Genomic DNA, 7,521 nt, shown 5'->3' with positions numbered 1-7,521 from the left:
AACTTTTCAAACTCTTGTTCCTGCTCAGTATCCCACACACACTATTGATTTTTTTCTCATCAAGACTCTCATATTATACATTTCCCCACATAGTTTGGAATGAACAAGGCATAGAACTACAACATTCCAAAAATGACGTATCTGAGCCTTATTCTATAGGGAAGGAAAATCCTTTGGCTCAATGAGTTTGTAACCTAAATAGTCCACTGTGACCACAGCAAACCTGCAGTTCACCACTTTCAATGTAACACCCCTTTCTGTTAATATAGACAATACTTTAGCTAATATCTTCTCATGAACTTCCATGTTTTTCCTGAAGACTAAAATATTGCCTTGCAAACATTTTACATGTGAAACACCAGCAAACATAACCTCCACAATTCTTTGAAATCCGCTGAGGCTGAAGTCAAACTAGGCAGAGTAATGAATGATGTTACATGGCAGCTACATTTGTGCAAAGCGATCTGGTGATAGGCAGATGGCATGTCCAAAGTGGAAAAAACCATGGCTCCTCTAAGCGAGCCTAACATTTCTGTTATGTTGGGCAGGGGATGCCTGTGTACCCAAATTTTGACATTAAGATCCCTCAAATCTAAGCATATCCGAAGACTGCTATTAGTTTTCCTGGCTAAATCTACCGGGGACAATCAGTCGAAGTTTTCATTAGGCTCAATGATATCCTACTGACATAAAGGTTCTAGTTCCAACTCTAACTCCTTCCTCATGGCAAAAGGTTGAGCAGCCTCCTTTAGCACTATATGGCAAGAAAAAACCTTGATCTTGCCCAACATTTTACTAAAAACCTCAGGAAGTGATGCCGTCCATCCTTTTACATCAATTGCCCACACAGACTTTAACTCATCCTTCAACAACACCTGATCTGCACTGTTGGGATCTAAGACAATGCCTAGATTCCTCTGCTCCAACCACCCTAGTAAACAAGACCCATCCTTTGTTACATAAACAGGTGTAGGTGTGCTATGAGTTTTAAAGGTCAACATGCTGTCAAACTCTCCTAGCACGCCCACAGGCTTACCCCCATTTCTAATTGGTTTCACCTGTGACTTCTTCAAAGGGATATAATTGAATTGGCAACAATCTTCAGAACCAATGAGGATAAAAAATGACCCCGAATCTGCCATCATACAAATCGGAATGCCAGAAATCATTGCACCACACTTGCACTTACAGGAATGGCCAAAGAATACAGTATGAAATATTAATTTCTAGAGTGTGCATTTCACTGCAACTGGATGTACTGGAGTAACTTTTAAATACTGGTGATATAATAAAAATTTAACTCACTCTGCTGAAGGTGTGCATATCACCGATACACAAGATACAAGGCACTTAACCATATTACTCAACTGCTATCAAAATGGTGAGCGTATCACGGATACACAAAACTGACTCAACGGTGTGTGTATCACTGATACGCAAAATAGTATTGGTGAATGCACTCAACCAGCATACGCATTGATGGTGTAAGGATGTGTGTATCAATGATACTTAAACCAGTTTTGCTGAAAGCCTGGAGCTGTACTCAACCGGTGTGCACTTTGCTATACAATGAGCCTCCACACACCCTGCCTTGCTTTGGAACAGCTGTATGTCTGGCTTCAAGTGTGTTGCCCCAGGACTTTCGACGTGCAGGTCCCAACCTTTTACCTACCTGTAACGCCCCTAAATCTAGTATTTAGTGGCACCCCTGAACATTGCTTGGTCAGCCAGGAAACTAGAACAAGAAGAAGGACCGGACAGCCATACCGAAGCTAACGAGAGGAAGATGTGTACTGACTTAGCCCCAGCCCTACCGGCCTGTCTCTACTTCAAACCTGCACCTGCAAAATCCCTGTGTGTCCTGCAGCCAGCAACCTTGATAAACCCGGAGGATCTGCCTGCCTTCCATCCCAAAGACTTTATCTCCGGTGAACACCAGATTTGTTCATCTCCAACCTCTGGCCCCCGCCAGAAACAGCGAATCTGCACCACTCTGCACCCGCCGTCCACAGCCCTAGCTCGAGTGGGAAAACACCATGAGGAGGTCTCCCCGGTGATCCTGACCCAAGACCCAGACATCGCTGACCTGCATCAAGCCTTTAGTCGACGCCTGCAGCCTCAAACCGGAAGGTCCTCTCAACCCCGACCAGGCGTTGGTAAGAAGATCCGACCCTAAAAGGCACCCCTGCACCCGACGCCCCACAGCCTTAGGTGACCCAACCGATGGTGCCTAGCCAACCCCCAACATCCCAACTTACCTCTTGAAGTGATGGTCGCACCCATAAGTCATTCGGCCCGAGCCTGCAGTGCCTTTGCAAACCGGAGCCTCTGCATTGCAAGTAACAGGGTGCCAGATATCGAAACAGCACCCTGTGCCCAGCAGCCCGAGTGCCACTGAGGGTGTACCTTTGGTGCTACTTTGTTTCCCCATATGCCGTGAGCTAAAGTCCAGGAGCTTTGCTCCCACAACCAAGTGGCCTGCTCGTCAGCAGCCACAACCAGAGGCCCCTATCCCCATTGGATAACACTGGGCCTCAGCACTCTGCACCCGCCGCCCTAGTGCTTCTGCGGGTGTAACAAGAGTGCATCTCTGGCCCTGATGTACGCCTGAGTCTACCCCGGAACACCAACTCCCACAACTAAATACTTACCTTTATACCGATAACACTATTTTCCTCCATAGGATAACATTGACTGTTTTTCTGTGAAAAGTTTCAAAGTGTGGAGTTGGGAAATCTATGAAAAGCTTTTAAACTGTAAACAAGTAACCAAAACGCTTTTACTTACCTGTTTACAGGAAATGTCCCAGTGCAGTATCCAGGTATACTGCACTGTGTAAGAAAAGTAATCTCAAAAGTAACTTACCTGTAATTAAACTAAAAAGCCTAAACAAAGTACATTTACTGTATTACCCAAGTATTGCATTTTCAGCAACAGTACTGTAACCTAAACAAAGTGCATATACAATTGCAATCCAAACTGCATTACTACTGTAAAGTATTTATTGCTTGCCTGTGCCAGGCTTGCTTGGTTCTAGAAAATAAAATAACTAAAAGAATATTTTTATACAAAAACAATTGGTCTGAAGTTCAGTCTTGGAGTGTGTGAAATAATTTGCTGACTGAGTGTGTACACGAAATGCTTAATACTTTCCTCTAATACAGCCTTACTGCTTGACCACACTACCACAAATAGAGAGTAAGGTACTATCTACTTTTACCTATGCCTACCTCTTGGGTTCCACTGGACTCTGTGCACACTATACCGCACTTTGGTATGGTGTATATACAGAGCCAGCTTCCTACACCCCAAAATCATCTTCTAGATGAGAGCCCACAGAATCCAACTACCCTATCAGTCTTGGTCCGTATCTGATCATTGCCACTAAAATGTTCCAATGAGGGACCACACACAAGGTAAGTCTTCCAAATCTTTTAAGAACAAGTTGATGCGACCTACAGAGCAAACGGCAGCCAGTTACTGACACTAAGCCCCAACATTCTCATATCCCTGTGACAGTGTTGTCACGGAGGTTCACGCCACACATTCCAACTCAGAACCTAACACTCTCCTTCGTTCATGTTGTTTGCCCCCACACACACTTTCTCCTTCCGTTATTTATATATTTGCTTGCTCTAAGACCCTCCGGCTCTCTTGATATTTATCAGCTTAACACCCTCACAGCCTCTTTTGTCCGTGTACTTGCTTTCAGCCACTCCTTCCCACCTGTCTCCCTCATACCCCCCTCCTTCTAGCCTTCCACACCCTTCCATGTTGCCTTCAATCTCCCCACCCCCAAGATACCTCCCGCCTCCCAACCTGCATTTGCTACCTGCATCATGGCTCTTTCATGCCACACTCTCCGTTGTCCATGGTGCCCCCCACACTCTCTCACTCTCTCTGTGTTGCATTCCATCTCAGTAGCAATAAGAAAAGTGTAGTGACACGGTCCGCGTCATAACCTTTTTTTTTTTTTTTACTTTCAGCCATGCTGCACAGGAGCAGCACGGCTGTACAGCATGACTAAGAGATATGAATGGACTACCTTCTCCTTACCTCAGGTAATTGTTGAGTTTTCTTGTGGACTCACATATGATATGAAATAATGTACCCTCGACAGACATTGCAATTTTACAGTGACATCTGGGACCTCTTAATGGCACTCAGCAAAGATTCTTGTACATCTTTCACTATATGGTCACAGAACTCCTTGCTCGTTTGTAATATTAATATAATGTTCAATGGGAGGTACATTATCCCAGATCTCTCTGCAGGTTGCAGTAGGGCAGAAATGTGGATAATAAAGAACATTCTTGCTTGAAGTATCAGCACCAATTTAACAGCGCTTTAGGGTTCTATTTTAGATCATAGGCTAAAATAATTTGGAACTGCTTGTGTGAGGAATTCAAAAAGCCAAAAAGCTGGGTTGGCCAATAGAAGTCATGAACTATTGCCAAACTAGAGTTAAATTGGGTGTAAAAATGGTAATCCCATATTAATATTCTGCTACATCACATGGTCTGACAGTGATTCAGTTTTATAACTGGAGGCTTGCATAATAATTACTGATAGCACTAAATCACCAATACTTCTAAGTGTTGTCAAAACAATAGAAGTCAGTTGGGCTCAAATTATTGACCACAGAAGGATGAGAGTCTGAATTGATTGACTTATATTGGAAACAGGAAAAGGTTTCACAGGTTTATGTAAAAGCATACCATAGTCTATTTGATCATTTACAGCAATTCCGTTCCTGTAAATACACACAATGTTTAAAATCACACTGATCAAAATATTCACAGGGGATCGGCAGGAGTAACTGCCCTGCTCTGCCTATAGCGCACTCGTAGCCTCACCCCACCTCCCTCTCTGAAGTCTTCTGCGTCTCACTTTATCAGTGCCGCACGCAGTAGTTAGTACTAACATGTACTGGAGAGGTATCAGAGAGTTATGGAAGATGCAGCATTGGATAATTGTTTGTAAGGACGCTGCAGCCACTCTGGAGCAAGGAAGAAGCTACATTTGCCTGGTTCCAGGGTGATTGCAGGATTGGGCGAGCATTTGGTCATGCTACCCTTGGTGGGCTGGGAGTGTCAAGTCAAATTCAGCCCCCAAGTGCAGATGTAAGTGCAACCGGCAGCGAGGAGTGGTGCAGGTCGGCGCTCTCAGCCGTGTGATGGCTGTTTATTATTGAGAAGTCTGCCCTGTGCAATAGCTGGTTTTTGGCATTGCGTTTTCATGTGAAGGAAAGGAGGGAAGGAGACAGAGATGAGGTGTGAACAACAAGGAAAAACCAAACGTAATTTTTTTTATGAAAGACATAAAATCGTCTGAAGCGTGAGACAGCAGCATTTCAAGAGATCAACAATCTCTAGCACCTCTAGCACTTTGACCCCTCTTTCCCAAAGAGCGAAAAGCCGTGTTATGCAGGTCAAGTCAGCGGCAGCTCATGCAAGCTAGAGGCAACAGTCATGAATGGACTTTCAGACTGTAGCAGTGCTAAATGCCAACCGGGCAAGTAATCAGAGCAAGAAGTAGATTGAATCCGAAGTACTCAGTGTGTCTACGGAGGTAGAACCCAATGCACCCGCCAATTCCCCAAATAGTCTGAATCACTGGGTATTATTAAGGAGGACAAATAGGGAACATGGATGAGGCTGAGGCAAGTCAAACAAAGCCCATAGAATATTCTTTATTTGCAAAAGAAACAAAATTTGCGTTGAGCACATCAATGGCTCAGACAGGATCTGTTAATGGTAGAAATAGTGCACATTGTAGAGCCAGGAACATGGTCAATAATTCCAGCAGTAACATTGACTGAGATTCCAGGATGAACAATGGGGGGGATTGATCATGGGAAGATAACCATCCAGACTCAGTAAAAATCATACCTGATACCATATTGCTTAAGATAACAGTGTGGAAGGTGTCACAAGCACATGAGATTGCTGCTCTTCATGAAACGTTACATAAAATATAGGAGAATACGTCACAGCTGCCACAGAGATTAAAAGAGGCAGAATCTAGGATATCAGATCTTGAAAAAAAGATGGAATCCATAGAGCATGGGATGCTCAATTTGGAAAAGAAGATGGAGTACTTGGAGAATAATATTGGAGAACTTGAGAATTATACAAGACGTTCCAATTTGCAAATTGTGGGCATTCTAGAGGGGAGCGAAGGCCAGAATGTTCCCCGGTGGGTGGGCTCTTTGATCAAAACTCATGTATTGTCTGACTTTTCAGGGTACTTTTCCATTATGAGGGCTCATCGAGTACCAGCTCAACGCTCACTCAATTTGGAATACCAACGCACCATTCTGGGGAACTTTGCTGATTATCGTGTTAAAGAAAAGCTTATGTCTAAAGCAAGTGAGAGGAAAAGCTTCTCAATCTCTGAAATTTCCCAGTTGCCCACCTTTTCAGATATGTCAGCTGCTGCAGACCATTATCGAAAAGAGTTTGTAAGGATCGCATGCTCTTTCAGAACCCAGGCATCTGTTGTACAACAGTCAAAGGTGAAAATGCTAGTAAAGGGACCGTTACAACTCTTCATGCACATAGAAGAGGCTCAGGAATTTCTGTAAAAAAAATCGAATTAATGTGGATATTATTTGTCTATCTGCTATTTTGCCTTGGCTGTTGCTGTGGTTTTCTTTTCTTACTGATTTTTCTTTTCCTATTTCCCATAATTGTTGAAGGTAAAAGCCCTACATAATTGAATGATGTATTGGCTAAAGCGTTATGGGTGGGGGGTGGTGTTAGGGAAATACTTGCAACCTCCCAGGAGCAAATGAATGAAACTAACCAGACACAGCATTTTGCTCAGAAACAGCATGAAATGTATTTATTGGTACCAATGCATGCATCATTGTTGATCAGCAAGAAAGAAGTCAGGTCTCCCGCCTTAGGGGCTCTCAGACTTCTCCTTTCCAGAGTGACTGGTTTCTCTGTGTTTTATGCATTTTAGTAATGCCATGTCAGCAGAATTAGAATAAGGCACCGAGACAAATATGGCTGACAGGGATGTGAAAGATCTGCACAATGCTAATTATGAACAGCTAGATATGGGCAGACCATAAAAGGCCGGCTCGGCACTGTGTAAGCAAATTGCACAACCAGATAAGAAAACTATCATGAAGGCAGGACAAGCAAAGTGACCTCTAAGGTGGTTCAGAACAGCTGTTGAAGCTTGTCCAGTCAAGGTGGGATAGGAAGCCCTTTGGAGCTCCAGGCCTCATGTTAGTATGATATATCTAAGCATGATATCTTTGCAGTGCATACACATGAACTTTTATGGACATATATACATTTTTCAATAGGTGGGGAGGTCCCATTTTTGGGCTACGAGTGAAACATGGTGCAATAACTGGCAACCTTTTGTTTGGTAGAAGGGCGATTCCCCTCTCAATGGGGTTTGAGAGCCAAAGGGTAACTGGGCCACTTGAGGGTGAGGGTCCCCATGGGGGGGAGAAAATTTAGTAAAAATTAGCTGGTTTAAAGCAAGTTTTTATGAAATATG

The sequence above is a fragment of the Lissotriton vulgaris genome, chromosome 2_2, assembly GCF_964263255.1.
Source record: "Lissotriton vulgaris chromosome 2_2, aLisVul1.2, whole genome shotgun sequence".
Lineage (NCBI taxonomy): Eukaryota > Metazoa > Chordata > Amphibia > Caudata > Salamandridae > Lissotriton > Lissotriton vulgaris.
This window is presented reverse-complemented; position numbering follows the sequence as displayed.